At 47.5% G+C, this 16528-nt stretch overlaps 1 protein-coding gene and 1 pseudogene across 1 annotated transcript in view; one reads left to right on the top strand and one right to left on the bottom strand.

Annotated features, from left to right (window-relative positions):
- LOC144763651 (uncharacterized) overlaps positions 1 to 16528 on the top strand; it is a 504573-nt gene that overhangs the window by 353863 nt on the left and 134182 nt on the right.
- On the bottom strand, positions 4847 to 5536 carry LOC144806277 (homeobox protein Hox-B1-like; annotated as a pseudogene).

Below are 16528 nucleotides of genomic sequence, written 5' to 3'. Positions count from 1 at the left end.
GTGGACATAGTGGTGGTGGTAGACTTGGTGGTGGTGGACATGGTGGTGGTGGATATGCTGGTGGTGGGGGTGGTGGACATTGTGGTGGACATTGTGGTGGACATGGTGGTGGTAGACGTGGTGGTGGTGATTGACGAGGTGGTGATGGACGCGGTGGTGTTGGACACAGTGGTGGTGGACTCGGTGGTGGACGTGGTGGTGGTGGCATGGTGGTGGTGGATGTGGGGGTGGATGTGGCGGTGGACGTGGTGGTGGACATGGTGGACGTGGATGTGGTGTTGATGGACGTGGTGGACGTGGTGGTGGCAAAGCCAATAGTCCTGGCTTGTAGTAGATGTAATGTTACTTGTTATATATGGATGGAATGGCGAAGCAGCAAAATACCAGTGGGGCGACACACTATGCCGAGCATGTATTTTCTGTTTGGGTTTTTAAGCCACGCCCTTCATTACATCGACCATGTCCCCCTGGGAGCCATCACAAGGTTTTTCATTCCACTTAAAGCCCTTCCTCCGGTATAGTGACTTCCTGCTGAACAGGGAGAACAAGTTCACTCAGACTTGGCAGTCCGCTCCAGAGAGACTAATCCATGCCTGGGCCCCTCATCCATTGGCACCTTGTGATTCTTAAAGCGTTACAGTTCATATCTCATTCCCCTTATTGGATTTTGTAATTTTAATGTCATTTTATTCAATACATTTTACTTTTTTTTTCTATTTTGGTTTGGGTTTTTTATTGTTTTGCATTTTGACTTTTACTTTTTTGGTTTCTGCATAAATATTTGACATATTACCTTAAGTTAAACCTGCCTGTTCCATGCTTAGGTACCAGGGGGTTGATCCTAGGTTAATTGAATGGATTTGAAAGTTCATTCTGACAACGGTTGTGATTGTTCCTCATCTACCGTAAATAATAATTCAGTTTCTTACAGAAACTATCTGAAATTATCTGCAAAACAGGCAGGTGATAACCTACCAGGCTTGAAGCACCCTGTGGACAAACTGGAATATGGGAATAGTATTGTGTGGCAATAGAACCTTTAAAAAAATTCAGCTTGGAGATGAACCAAGAATCACGCTTGAATCTCACAACTTTTTAAAACAAGGTAGTCAGGAAAGTGTGGCGAATATATTGCAGCTCTTTGCATTTTGGCAGCCCCAAGCAAATTTGAGAACATAGTGGATGTATGTAGCAGAGGCGAGTCTGTTCACCCAATGTGAGTGGTGAGATCCGCTTTGCTGGTCTGCCTGAAGTTATGATGCTGCTGACAGTGGCCTGTCTGCTAAGAGCGATGGTGTGACTGGTGGATCTATGAAGCTAAATAAGAGAAAGTTATCTTCCGACACCACAGTCTTCGTGACTGAGACCAGTAATACTGAAGACTCTGAGACTCACAGCAGTAATTTCTCCTTTCAGAGCGTTATTGCTGCAGATGGAGTGAAGCCCAGAAGTGAGCACATTACTAAGGTACCAACAAAGTTTAATATTGTTCATTTGTATTAACAGTTTCTCTTTTGCAGCTTTTGGAAATGCATTTTCTAGTTTTGTTGCTTTTTGGTTAGTTTTTTATTGTAGGCTGTTATCTTCGGTTTAAAGGGAAAGATGTTGTAGTGTGTGACTGTGGCGTGTGATCAAGAAGAGACCTAAGACCAGTTTGGGGTAGGTAAGGTTTTATTTTGGAAAACGTCTTTTTATGTCAGGTTGTCAAGGTGTCTCTCTGAAAAGCTCTGGGGTCCGTGATGGCGTCTGGTTATGGTCTTGTTTCCAGATGGTTAAGAAGCAGACTTCAGGGGATTTTCCGTGCTTCCTAACTCCTCGTTGGACTCCGCCAGGGAAAAGAAAAAGGTACAGATCGTCAGGATATGTACTCCATCTGGACTGTCCCACAGGGAACCGGGCAAGTGCAGGGGACACCCGTGCTAAGGTGCTAAACACTTTATTAAACGTGCGAGGGTGCAGAGGCGTGATTACTGGTGAGAAGGGGTATATTTACACGGTGAGGACAAAGAAAGGTTGGGCATATATTGTGGCACACACGCGGCTACGGTTTACAAGAACCTCGTCTTCCTACCCAGTCCGCCAAACGCTGCCGTACCTGTTGTAGCCACACTCTTCCCTTGGGAGTGTGGCACGGCGATTCACGGATCCGGTGGCCTCCTGGCTTACTCCTGTCGTCCTCGGGTTCGCCTCCAAAAGCTCCGCTCTCTGCTCCTCCGGGCCGCTCTCCCACTCTCGATCCTCGGTCGGTGATGTCACACGCCAGGACATCTTCTTCCGCGTTTTTACCCACTAGGAATCCCGCTTCGTCATCAGGGGCCGGAGCTGCATACTCGTGTGTCTTCCAGTTAAAGGGGCCGTCATCCAATTCGTCGGCTAGTTCCCAGGAACAGGCTTCTCCCCTGTTCCAGTCATGCTGATAATGAGGCAGAGAGGGGGAGGACGTCAGTTCACTACGCCACCACTCAACATTATCCGGTTCTTTTCCTCCCGTCCCCTGCCCAGTGTTACATTCCTCCCCCCCTGGTTTCTGCTGATTGGGAAGAATGAATTGTCTGGATAGGAAATCAGTGTTTCCATTCTCAGTGCCCTTTCGATGTTGTATTGAAAAAGAAAAAGGTTGTAGAAAAAGGAATCACCTGAGTACTCTAGGGTTATGGGCTTTGGTCCTATTCATCCATTGTAGCGGGGCGTGATCTGTATAAAGTACAAAAGGCTTGCCTTCTAGGTAGTACTTTAATTTCTCCACCGCCCACCTTATCGCCAGGCATTCTCTTTCGATCGTGGGATATTTGCACTCCCTAGGATGTAGTTTCCGGCTAATGTAGAGGATCGGATGTTCTAATCCGTCCTCTCCTATTTGGGACAATACAGCTCCTAAGCCCATGTCCGAAGCATCCGTGGCTAAAGAGAAAGGTTTACTGAAGTTGGGAGGTATCAAAATTGGGCTTGTAGTGATGGCCACTGTAAGGGTCTTAAAGGCTTGTTTAGCCTCCTCCAAAGTATTTAGATTGGAGGAGGGTTTAATATCCTTTCTTAAAAGGTCTGTGAGCGGAGCTGCTGTCACCGCAAAGTTGTCTATAAATCTCCTGTAATAGCCTATAAGGCCCAGAAAGGCTTGTATCTCTCTCTTTGTTTTGGGGAAGGGAGTATTCATGATGGATTTTACTTTTTCCTCTTGAGGGGCTATAACACCTTCCCACAACATATACCCCAGGTATTTAACCTTGGAGTATGCCGCTCTAGATTTTTTTGAGTTAATATGTAACCCTGCCTTGTGTAGGGCTTCCAGAATAGCTGTTAAGTGTGTTAAGTGGTCTGACCAGGTATTGCTGAAAATTACAATGTCGTCAAGATAGACGTAACAGAAGGAGGAAAAGGGGTGTAGGATGGTATTCATTAACCTCTGGAAGGTCGCAGGCGCCCCATGCAGCCCAAAGGGCAAGACGTTGAACTCATATAGGCCCTCCTCTGTTGCAAAGGCAGTCTTTCGTTTATTTTCTTCCCTAAGGGGTACCTGCCAGTACCCCTTAGTGAAGTCTAGCATGGTAATAAACTTGGCTTCGCCTATCCTTTCTATTAAATCATCCACCCGGGGAATGGGATAGGCATCAAAGGAGGAGATGTTATTTAAAGCTCTAATGTCCATACAGAACCGGGTCGTCCCGTCCGGTTTAGGAATCATTACAATAGGGGACGACCAGTTACTTCTAGATGGACGGATAACCCCCAACTTGAGCATGTCCTGTACTTCCCTTTTTAAGTCTCGCTCGAGACCTGTAGCTACTAAGAGGCCTCTCAAGGGAGACAGACCGGTGCACGAGCTGCTCAGGGTCTGTGGATGCGCTTACGCAGGCCGGCCGTAGGCACGCGCACACGTGTATACACACAGACAGGCGCACACATGCACTCGCGCACACACACACACACAGACAGGCACACACATGCCGCCGCCCCCCCTCCTTACCCGCCGCCGCCGCTGCATGGAATGACCCACATCTTCGTCTCCTGCCTCGATCTTTGTTGTTTCTCCTGTTACTGCTTCCTCCTCTATATCTTGCTCTACCTTCTTTGCCGGCGGCAGTCCCAGGGCCGGTCCTAGGCATGGTCTGTGTGGGCAGCTGCCCAGGGGGCCCTGCAGAATAGACCGCAGATCAGTGGGCCCGGCCCGACATGAAATGCGGAAAGTGCACTCTTGCAGGCAGGAAGTGGAACTAGTGCACGTCACAGTGCGCGCGCGCACCCCTAATGGTGGTGGTGCGGTGCGTATGATGTGGATCCCAGGGCCGTCAATTTGGTAGCGCTACCAATGACGGCCCTGGACATCATTTTGGCCAGCCCCCACTCAGCAGTGACACAGCACGCCCGCCGCACGCGCTCCCTGGCCTACAGTCTCTACTCTCTTCAGCCAGGAGCAGGGTGGAGTCGGGAGTCGGTTTGGGCCGCGTTGGCATAACGTCTTAGATGAAGGTAAGATCACAGTCAGTTTACTATCTGGTTGTCACACAGGTATCACTGACTCTTGAACATGAGATATGTGTGAGTCCATTGCACATATCACACAGGCCTCTCCAGCCCCCGAACATGAGATCTTTGTAAATACACCTTACATATCACGCAGACACCAACAACCCCTGAACAAGAGATCTGTGAGACTACACAGATCACACAGGCCTCTCGAGCCCCTGAACATGAAAACTGTGTGAGTCCACTGCACGGATCACACAGGCCTCTCCGATGTGAGATCTGTGGGACTGCACTGGGCAGATCGTGAGATCACTGTGAGTGCACTGTATAGATGACAGCTCTTCTGGTTGAAGCATTGCTGCTCACTAAAGAACTCTATAAACTATAGTGAACAAAGCCACTTACTGGTTTTGGGGGAATTTCTCTTCACTTTCATCCAGTCGAAGGTGTGCGTGGTGGAGGCCTGTTCGGGGTCTCCGAGAGGCAAGGTGGGCATGTGAGTGTAGGTGCCCTGCAGGAAGCCCTGCTGCTCCTGTAGAAAGGGGTGCTGCTGCTGGTAGAGGCCAGGCCCGGGGGAGGGGCATTAGGTGTCCGTCAGGCCGCCGAGGCTGGATCCTGTGTTGGCGGGGTATACAGAGGGCTTAAAGTACATCCCCTCGCCCTCCTGGCTGAGGTAAAACTGGTGCCTGTAACCCGTGCCGCAGCTTTGAGAAGGGTACACGGGCGCCTGGCCAGGGTATGCCAGGCCAGCCCCCGATGGGTAGGCTGAGCCCTGTTGATGGAGCTGGCTGGACACAGCTGCGCTGCCCCCCACCATGAAGCGCCCATCTCCATTGTAAGTGTGTGCACCTGAGCAGGCCGGGAAGGCTGGGGCACCCTGGTCCAGGGGGTGGTGGTAGCCCTTGGGCGAGTAGGCGCTCGTCCCGCGGCTACAAATTGCATACTCTAAAAAGGAGTTCAGCCTGGGATTGTCCATCTGCCATTGCCAGCGGAGTGACAACCTGTGTGAGAAGACTCCTCCTGCCCCGAGACCTTTGGATAGACTGTCAGAGCTGTAAACATTCCCTTTCATGGACGGCGAGCCTTCAATACTCGTACCCTGCACCCAGGACATGTGTCTCTGGCGAGGAGCCAATGGCAGAGGACCTCCTGAAGCCTGTCACATATCTGAGCCCATCCATCACCCCTCTGACATTTGCATGACAAAGAAACTTCAATCAAACCCGGCCCATCAATCTGATAACAACACACTCTTTGCTGACGCTCACATTGAATAACAGAGGAAGCCGTGATTCAAATCCGCTTTCTATTAATACTGGTTTCAGTTCACACCCAGGCTTTTCTTGTTATCACCGAGAAGCTTCAACACACCGAATACCTTTAACAATAGGATACTAGTGAGAAATCTCAGCGGGGTGCACACTCCACGAAGAAATCTGTGCGAATCTGCAAGTTACAGTTCTGCATACTACCTGAGCGGACTCAACCTTTCATTATTCGGAGGTTCACACAATGAAGTTGGCAAATAAGGGCGTTGTTGTCTTGTTACAACTGTGATTACTGATGTTGTTAACTTGGCAAGAACAATTTTCGATTCTAACTTTTGAAATACCAGCCCCTTTCACCCTCTCAGATATTGTGTGTGTCTGTCTGTGTGTCTCTCTCTCTCTCCTGACGGGCATTCAGACTCCGAGTGTTTTGTCTTGAAAGCGTTTAAACATTGCAAATACTCCACCTTAGTGTTTTGGTTTAACTAGATAACAGTACAATAAAAGCCAAAATAATTTGATAATGGTGCATTTCTTAAACATTTGAAAAACACTATGCATTCTGTCAAAATAAAACTCGTAAGTCAGAGAGACTCAGTGCCCTGTTGATGTATCATGTTAATTGGTCCTTTGTGCCTTTTGTTATTCATGATTCGCCTTTTGCACCTCTGCGTCTAGCACTCTTGTTACCTTTCTTCTATTCGCTGGGAAAAGACACAGTGCACAGAGCAACAATCCGTTGGATTACTCGTAAAAGGACGTTTTCTTCCTACTTGCTTTTGTACTTGGTGTGCTTTTTATAAACATGGATAATTCAAAATCCCTTTGGAAGAAAATAGGTTGAGGCTTTAAGTAGTACTGCGCTATACCAACAGATGAGAAACAATTTGTGTCGGGCAAATAAAATAACAGAATCTCCTGCTGGTTCGGATCTTTTAATCTACCAAGGTCCGCACAATTAACCCCTGTTCCAAAACTACTAGCAGACAAATATGCTCATGGCAGAGCAGCTAGCGGTAAAGGCAAAGTGTGAATAGAATAACTCCGCATTGTTGCTACATTATACATACGACATCTGAGTTGAGTTATAACTTTTGATAACCTTGTTACTGTTGGTTATTTTGTTAATCTTATTTCAATAACTCAAGGCTGCTACATACACCGCGAATATTACTGAAACTTGGTTATTTTCACACAAATGTCCACCCTCCCTCCATGTTGCCTGTCCATGTTGCCTCCCGCCCGCACACCCTCCCTCTGTGTTGCCTCCTGCCTAAACCGTGTTGCCTGCCACCCACCCTCCCTCCGTGTTGCCTCCTGACCACCCTCCCTCCGTGTTGCCTCCCGCCTAAATAGTGTTGCCTCACACCCGCCTCGAAACCCACCCACCCTCCGTGCTGCCTCTCGCCCACCCGCCCTCCGTGCTGCCGCTCGCCCACCCATCCACCCTCTGTGCTGCCTCTCACCCAGCCACCCTCCGTGTTGCCTCTTGCCCAATGTGTTGCCTCTCGCTCAATGTGTTGCCTATTGCCCACCCACCCAGTTTTGCCTACCACCCACCCACCCTCTGTGTTACCTACCACCCACCCTCCGTGTTGCCTAGCGAACCCCCAACCATCGTCAGTGTTGCCTGCCACCCGCCCACCCATTCCCCGTGTTACCTCCCACCCTTAGTGTAGCTGATCGCCCACCCACCCTCCGTGGGGCTCACCGCTGGCCCACCCATCCTACATGTTTCCTAACCCTCCGTATTGCCTTACCCCCCGTGTTGCCTAACCCCCGTGTTGCCTACCTCGGACTCAAACAACTGGTCAACACCCCCACCCACTACGCCGGCCACACGCTTGATCCCGTCTTCTCTTCCAGCAAGCACATCACCTTCAGCCACGCCACCGGAATCCACTGGACCGACCACAGCTGCGTCCACTTCAGCTTCAAAAGATCCACGACCCACCACCACCCGCAACAGGTACCTCACAGGAATTGGAGCAAGATCACCGCAGACCAGCTAACCACCTCCCTCAGCCAGAGCCCACCCGCCAACACAACGGACCCCAACGAAGCAGCCCGCAACTTCACACAGTGGCTGACCGCCTGCGCCGACGACCTCGCGCCACTAAAGAACCCTCCCAGCAGACCCAGAAGCAAGAAGGCATCCTGGTTCACCGACGACCTCAAGGACTCCAAGAAGACCTGCCGCACCCTCGAGAAAGCCTGGCTCCTCGACCGGACCACCGACAACATGACCGCCCTCAAACACGCTACCCGCAAGCACCACCAGCTCATCCGCACCACCTAGAAGAAATCCCTGAAGGAACGACTGGACAACAGCGCCCACGACAGCAAAGAGCTCTTCACTATCGTCAAGGAGTTCTCCAACCCCAGCACCGGCACCAACGACATCACTCCGTCACAAGACCATCTCGCCTTCAGGAAACAACTCAAGACCTGGCTGTTCGAGCAGTAGCATACCCCTCCCCCCAAGCGCCTTGAGACCCTCCCGGGTGAGTAGCGCGCTATACAAATGGCATGATTGATTGATTGATTGCCTAACCCCCGTGTTGCCTAACCCCCACGTTGCCTAACCCCCTGTGTTGTCTAACCCTCCGTGTTGCCATACCTACCATCTGTGTAGCATTACACCCACCCACCCTCTGTGTTGCAGCCCACCCTCCATGTTGGCATCCCGGCCACCCACCCTCTGTGTTGCATCCCACTCACTCACCCACTGTGTTGCAATCCGTGTTGCAACCCGCCAACTATCCTTCTGTGTTGCCTCCCTGTTGTCTAGCCACCCACCCTCCATCACTGATGCCTATCTGTCACTGTTGGCTCCAACCCACCATCCCTCCCAGTTGCCTCTCATCCACCCTTGCTCCTTCCCTGTTGCCGAAACGTGTTTCGTTCCAAACGCCCTTCCTACATCTGTGTTGCCGTCGACTGCCCTCCCTCTGTATTGCATCCTGTTTACCCTCCCTCTGTGCTGCCTCTACCCTCCTTCTGAGTTGCCTACTGACCGCCCTCCCTCACTCTGTGTTGCCTACCATCCACCCTCTGTGTTGCCTCCCACATGCCCTCCCTCCTTCTGTGTTGCATCATGATCTATCGCCCTCACTATATCGCCCTCACTCTATCGCCCTATCGCCCTCACTCTATCTATCGCCTTCACTCGATCTATCTATCGCCTTCACTCGATCTATCTATCACCTTCCCTCTATATATCTATCGCATCACCACAGCATCAATCTGTGCAACCTTTCAACAACAACTGGTTCAAATATGTTCTCTCAATGTTTCAAGCTTTATTACAAATGAAACAAAAAGATGTTAATATTTCACTTCTGTTCTTTGATTTTCGTCACAATAATATACAATGAACATAATCTGCACAAAAGTTATTTACAAAAGTTTGAGCTATTGCCATTATAAATTACAATAACTTTTATTTAAGTATTAATTATTAAAGCCATTGTTATTTGTAATATCAATACATCTAAGTCACGTAAATACAACACATATTGCATTACAAATGGTATAGGTGTCACATTTGCGAAAGTTAAAACTATTGGCATTGTAAATGACAAAGCCATTAATTTGGCTATTTTCAAAACCAACACATAAATAAAATATATGTGTCATTTACAATACCAATAGGTCAAACTTTCCTAATGCGAGACCTATTGGATTGCAAATGCTTGTTATATCCTGTCGTCATGCTGCCGGCACCCGGTAGGGTTTTTGTTTAACACATTACCCTGGTTTTGTTTCTATTTTGTGCTCTATCAAATGTGTTCATCCTGGCAGGTCCGAAAACATTGGAGAGAAGGGATGTAAGGTGTTTTGGAGCTCAGTTTTCTGGGCGTATGTAAGTTCTTCATTAACAGGCAGTTGTTCTAAGGTGCACTGCTCTGACCCAGTAGGGATTCCGAATTGAGCTACCTTGGGTATCGGACCTATCCATTTTTTTAATAGATTGATGTGAAAGGTCTGGCTCATCGAAGGGGAGATCTAGACCCTGTAAGTGGTTCTCCCTATGATGTCTACTATGGGATAGGGACCCAGCCATTCACTCCTGAATTTATTAGTGGAGGAGGGTAACAACACTAAAACCCAGTCTCCCTTTTCTAGGGTTCTCCATTTCTTGCCTTTTTAATAATATTTATTTTGCCTCTTCTGGCTATTTTCTAAGGAAGAGTATGCCAAATCTCTCAGTTTGCTGAGCTAGGACTACAGCTGTTGAGTATACTCTAGTAGGGTTTTCTGTTCATCGTGTTTCTCTTGTTCCCAAGTGTCCTTTGTTATTTCCAAGACTGTCTGCATCCTGAATCCAACAGCGCCCTTATTTGTCGTTGATTGACTGTTACCCTTACATAGATGGTCCCATCTCAGCGGTGTACATCACGGCCTTAGGTATGTACCCCACCTCCATTGGTTCTTCAGGGGGCCTTTCTTCTGGGACACAGTCTAGCGATATGGCCCCATTTGCCGCACTCGAAGCACCGGGGGCCTTTGAAAACTGGTTCCTTTCTTATGGGTTTCACTTTTGGCTGCTCTGGGCCGACTTTGAACTTCCTCTCGGGTTTTGGTACTGCGGACATCTTTGTAGTTTTTTCTTGGTCCCAAGGGAGAGACCTAGGCTGCGCTCGGGAACAATTGGTGGCCATCTCTACGGCTTGTTGGGCAGTAAGGCCAGAATGTTGCTTAAGCCAACGTTGGCTTCTGTATGGTAACGCTTCCAGAAACTGTTCCAAGTATATACTAGTCATTATCTCTTCTTTGGACCTGCTCTCGGATTTCAGCCACTTATCGGCTGCCATTTTTAACCGGAGATATAGAGTCTTGGGGTTTTCACCAGGAATTCCTTTTTCTTTCCTGAACCGTACACGATAGGCCTCTGAATCTAATCCTAAGTGGTCCAGGATTATTTCAGTGATCTCTTGATATGGCGTATTCCCTGTGGCATTGGCCACCTGGTATGCAGCCTGAGCTTCCCCGGTTAACAATGGGGTCAGAAAGAGGGGCCATTTTTCTTCTGTCCAACCACAGGCCCAGGCTGCTCATTCAAAGTTAGTCAGAAAGGCATCTGGATCCTCCCCTGCGTTGTATTTTTTTAATGATACTCCCGAGGGATGCGTCAGGGTGGCTCTTCGTTCCCCACCGGGTAAAGCACTGGGTTGTTGGACCGCCTTATTTAAGCCTTCGATTTGGGCCGAAAAGGTGTTCTTGAAAACTTCCCTGTCTGCTTGAGCCGACGTCATTTGTCTTTCTACCGCCCATTTGACCTTTTCGTGTCCCTTTATAAGGTGTTGTATGATTTGGTCCATCTTCTGTTGCGGGATGGAAGGGGGATATCCCACTTCTGACACCAGTTGTGGCGTGGGATCAAGAAGAGACGTAAGACCAGTTCGGGGTAGGCAAGGTTTTATTTTGGAAAACGTCTTTTTATGTCGGGTTGTCAAGGTGTCTCTCTGAAAAGCTCTGGGGTCCGTGATGGCGTCTGGTTATGGTCTTGTTTCCAGATGGTTAAGAAGCAGATTTCAGGGGATTTTCCGTTCTTCCTAACTCCTAGTTGGACTCCGCCAGGGAAAAGAAACAGGTACAGATCGTCAAGATATGTACTCTATCTGGACTCTCCCACAGGGAACCGGGCAAGTGCAGGGGACACCCGTGCTCAGGTGCTAAACACTTTATTAAACGTGCGAGGGTGCAGAGGCGTGATTACTGGTGAGGAGGGGTGTATTTACACGGTGAGGACAAAGAAAGGTTGGGCAGATATTCTGGCACACACACGGCTACGGTTTAGAAGAACCCCGTCTTCCTACCCAGCCCGCCAAACGCTGCCGTACCTGTTGTAGCCACACTCCTCCCTCGGGAGTGTGGCACGGCGATTCACTGATCCAGTGGCCTCCTGGCTTACTCCTGTCGTCCTCGGGTCCGCCTCCAAAAGCTCCGTTCCTCGGTCGGTGACGTCACACGTCAGGACATTTTCTTCCGCGTTTTTACCCACTAGGAATCCCGCGCCGTCATTAGGGGCGGATCTGCGTACTCGTGTGTCTTCCAGTTAAAGGGCTGTCATCCAATTCGTCGGCTAGTTCCCAGGAACAGGCTTCTCCCCTGTTCCAGTCATGCTGATAATGAGGCAGAGAGGGGGAGGACGTCAGTTCACTACGCCACCACTCAACATTATCCGGTTCTTTTCCTCCCGTCCCCTGCCCAGTGTTACAGTGACCTTAATGCTGCAATTTGCATTTCATTACCATCATTTGCTTACTCTGGAGAATCTCCAGGGTGTAGAAGGTTTGCTGTTCCAGAGTTCTTTCTTCAGCTTCTGGGCAGTTATCACTCTGTGGTGATCTGTGGTCCCGTTTCTCTGCTCTTCTTGTAGTAGCTCTTATCAGAGCTTCATCCATCCGCCAACGATAATAAGATGCCAGGCATCACCCAGCACACTACACAGACTATGTTGGGCTACGTCGGCGCAGTTAGAGCGAGGATAAAGTTCTCCGGACCCATCAGGCTGTGAATGTAACCTAAGGGCTTAAGATGAAATGAAGAGCTTACCTCCTTCCTGAGTGGCTCCAGACTGCTGTATGCAGACCCAATGTATGTATAAATCAGATTATGTTGGAAGTAACCTGCAATATAGTGGCAGGCAGCACCCTGCCATAGAGTAGGTTTCTCATAGTGTTTTAATTACTGACACATTAATGGAGATTGTCTTTTAACAGGCAGAAGAACAACACTGACCATACATTTTTCTGGGTTTGTCTTTAAAATGACGTACTCATTAGGAATGGCATTTCGTTCTGCTGGAATAATAACACAAGTTATCTTGCACTCTATGTTGTTGCATGAATTGTAGGCTGCAATAAATTCCATGTTTCATTCAAACAAGCTTTCTACAGGGCACATACATGATTTGCTGCTGTAGAGAAATAATGCTCCTGTGTACTGTGGCAGACTCAGAAATATTGAAAAACTTCATGATTTCTCCTTCAGTACTTCCTAGTAAAATCTTCCACTTTTTGACTCAATCATTTGGCAGAAACATAACTTAGTACCATTAAAATAGTTGTGATGGGGAACAATCATGTGGGGTTAGGACTGGCTCGACCAGAGAGCATGCTGACTTGGAGGAGTATGGAGTTGACCACATTGCCTGGTCCGGTGTGGAACCAAGCCAGCGATGCTTTGCTGCAGGCTCATTTGCCCTGATAGCTGGCCAACAGTTTGAGGAGGAGGAGGTGAAGAGCTGGCTAAGTGTGCCATGAGGCTGGCAGTTCAGTACATCCCTGAGAAGTGAGCTTTGAGTCGATGTAGTGTTCCTCTTATACCACGTGCAATTCACCCTCTCCAAAGCCTCAAGAATTCCTGGGTGTGAAGGACGGCTGATTCTGATTGGGTGCTTGATAGTTTTCCAGAAATTCATGTTCTTGATTGTTCATGTTTGTCAGTAGTTAATGAAACGCGCCCAGGCGTTTTATCTCTTCAGTTGACACAAGCTGCAATAAAAGTTTCTTTCTCGTTGCAAGAAAATATGAACGGCCAACGAGCCTCTGTCTGTCAAAGAATGGAAGGGCTGAGGAACTGTCATTCATCTCACTGCTAAGCAGAGCCACGTCATGCTTCACCCTCACTCAGGCCTCTGATTTTAACTAACATCGCTTAGAACACTGGGACTTTAGAGCCCATCTTTTAAATGAGAAAAACAAAACTACAAGTCCCATAAGCAATAGTGGTGGAAGGTGTCACGCATGACCCGGGGCAACATCGATTCAGCACATCCAGTTCAATTTTTAAGTATTTGACACAATATTGAATTTATAACCTTTGTTTTTTATGGTCATGAGTCATCCGATCATTTTTGTTAAACAAGCAAGCGACAATATCTGCTATGTACATTTGTTAAAATAAAACACAATCAAATCACAGTTTACTGTTCCGGAGGTTCAGTCCCAGAGTCATTATCTGTAACTGAATGCAGACACCCTAGGAAGCATGTGCTTTTAAGACAAGTTGCGTTCACTCACCTGAAGGTGACATGCTTCATCATTGGGCTATACTCCTCACCAGGCCGGCGCTACGATGCCTGGCGGGCACCACCAGAGGGCACTTTGTCGGAGATCTTTTATTAAGTATGCCGTATGAGCATAGTAGGGCAGAGGATGTTGTGTCATAAGATGTGAGATTGGTGAAAGCCTGAATATAAGATCAACTATCGACCAGTTGCCGCAATATAGTTAATGTGATCATCCTGGTCCATGTTGAGATTAAAAACAGTCGCAGAGAAATTGAGGAACTAATGGCCCCTATCACTGCGTGTAAGTGTCGTTCACCTATGGACCTGCTGGTAAGCTGGGGTCTATACTTCAGTTCAACTTTTTTCATGCCTTGTGTAGTTATAGAGCAATCTGTTGGCATTTCATCTGGACCAAATATGGGAAAATGGGTAAATGTGACCTAATCTTCTCCACAGCGTGAGGAGCTCTGTAACTGAAAGCCCTGCACCGTGCATAGGTGATAAGGTGCCTATTAACATCTTACTACCACAGGTGAGCGCTGTCTAACAGGGTGCACTAGATATGGTAACCCTCCTAAAATTCAGGACATACTGACTTATCCAATAGCGAGGACGCCGCATCAGAGGGCAACTGGTTTGAAAAGCACATGCTTCCTAGGGTGCCTGTGTTCAGTTACAGATAATGTCCGTGGGACTGAACCTCCAGAACAGTATACTGTAAGTTGAGTTATATGAAGAATGTGTATACTGGACTGTCATTTTCCTCAGCATCTCTTGTGATATGTAAAATAAAACACAACACACCGGGAGGCCAACACATCTATCATACATTTAATGCAAAAATAGCAAAAGGCCAAGTAAACTAACAAGTGACAATTGTCTTTGAAATGGACGAGAGCATCCACCCTAAAGCAAGGTGGAGTATATCATGCTAATGCTACACAATGTATTTTTATACACTTTTCTCCTGATACAAGAAATATGAACACGTGACAGAAACAGTTACTGAAACGACACTAATGAGTAGGAGGCAGAATCTTCTCTCGAGAGGAATGTGAGGAGTCGTGAGGTGCAGATAAAAGATACACAGACAAGCTGTAGAATTCCCTGTTTCTGGAAATAACACTTTCCAGGTTGTCCCATTTAGACAAGGTTAAATGTTATCTTATGTTAAAAATACTTATAAAGCGCGCTCACACCACAAGGTTTCATGGCGCTGCGGACAAGGGAGTCCTGCCGCTAAGTGATTCATTCATAAGCCTGGTAAAATAGCCATGTCTTTGAGAGTTTCCAAAATTGAGGATATGATATCATCTATCTAATGTCCTGAGGGAGAGAATTCCAAAATTGAGGAGCCAGTACCGCTAATCTTAGTCCCCCCCACACCCCCAATTTCTAGCATTTAAAGGACGGAGTAGCTAGGGGATTTAAATGGGAAGACCTAAGATCCCGAGTGTGGATATATCTCTGGACCCGAGTAGACACAGACACTGGGCAGTTGGCATGGAGCGCTTTAAAGAGAAGGCATCCCAACTTGAATGCACTGCATTCGACTACCAGAAGCCAATGTAACTTTTTCATAAGAGGGGTGACATACTGCATTCTTGCCTGGCGATAGATTAATCTAGCAGCCTGGAACTAGTTGCAGTCTTTTAGATTGATATGCCGGAATGCCAAAGTAAAGAGTTAGTGTAGTCAATGTGAGCGATGACTAAGGCTAAAGCAACTTGGGTAAGAGCTTCAGTAGTGAGAAATCTTCTGTTCTCTAGTATTAGGGTATCTTTCATAGATTCACATGCTTGAATCATTCCTCGTCGTTGAAGTGGGATTCCCACCGTACATAGAAAAGCAAGGCAATTGCTTTCCGAGGCCCAGGCTTTCTCTAAGGAGTGTTCCAGCTGGTTCGCATTAATCACCATTGCTGACATTTCTTCATTCTGAAGTGTTTGAAGTGTTGCTTTAAAGGTCAGAGGATTCTGTATCTTCCCAACGCTGGAAACGCAAGGTATTTAGCCACACTCGGAAAGGAAGTGCTGGAGTGCTCCTTCTGCTTTATGAAACAGTTTAATTTTGAAATTATTTCCACGCTGGTCGTCTCTTTTGGAGCCTGCGCCAACAATCTACACTGTGCCCGCAAACAGTGGTTTTGCGTGCAATTGCTCAGTGGTATGGAACTTGAGCTTGTGACTACTGCGTGCACAACTTTATTCCTTCGCTATTACCCTGTGCTATTAACAGGGTTCTTATGCTCTTTTATGGTGCCATTCATAGTCCTCTTAAGGCACCATTTACCGTGACTTTGTTTGTTGATTGAAATCATCCTTGGGTTCAGTGAGCTCGTAAACTCCCTGGCATTGGATAGTCTCAGAACCTTCGGGGCCGATTCACAGAACTAACTTAAAACAAAATCCTAAACTTACTACTACTTTTGGTATTCACAGAAGTTAGGATTTTGTCTTAAGTTTGTCTTAAGACAAACTTAAGACAAACTTAAGACAGACTTAATACAAAATTCTAACTTAACTCTGTCTTAAGACAAAATCCTAACTACTGTGAATACCAAAAGTAGTAAGTTTAGGTAGTTACTTCTGTGAATCGGGCCCTAAGAGTATTGCTGCTTGTTATATTGTGAGTATCTGACTATACGAGCATCCTGTTGTGTGATATGAATGAATCCCTAAGTTTTTTCTCATATCCCTCTCAGTCCTTTCATCTGCAGCTTATGTTTGTGGGGTGACTTCTGAAGTTATACTGAGCCATAGACCAGATTTAAGGT

Source organism: Lissotriton helveticus, chromosome 1_1 (assembly GCF_964261635.1).
Source record: "Lissotriton helveticus chromosome 1_1, aLisHel1.1, whole genome shotgun sequence".
Classification (NCBI taxonomy): domain Eukaryota; kingdom Metazoa; phylum Chordata; class Amphibia; order Caudata; family Salamandridae; genus Lissotriton; species Lissotriton helveticus.
This window is presented reverse-complemented; position numbering and strand designations above follow the sequence as displayed.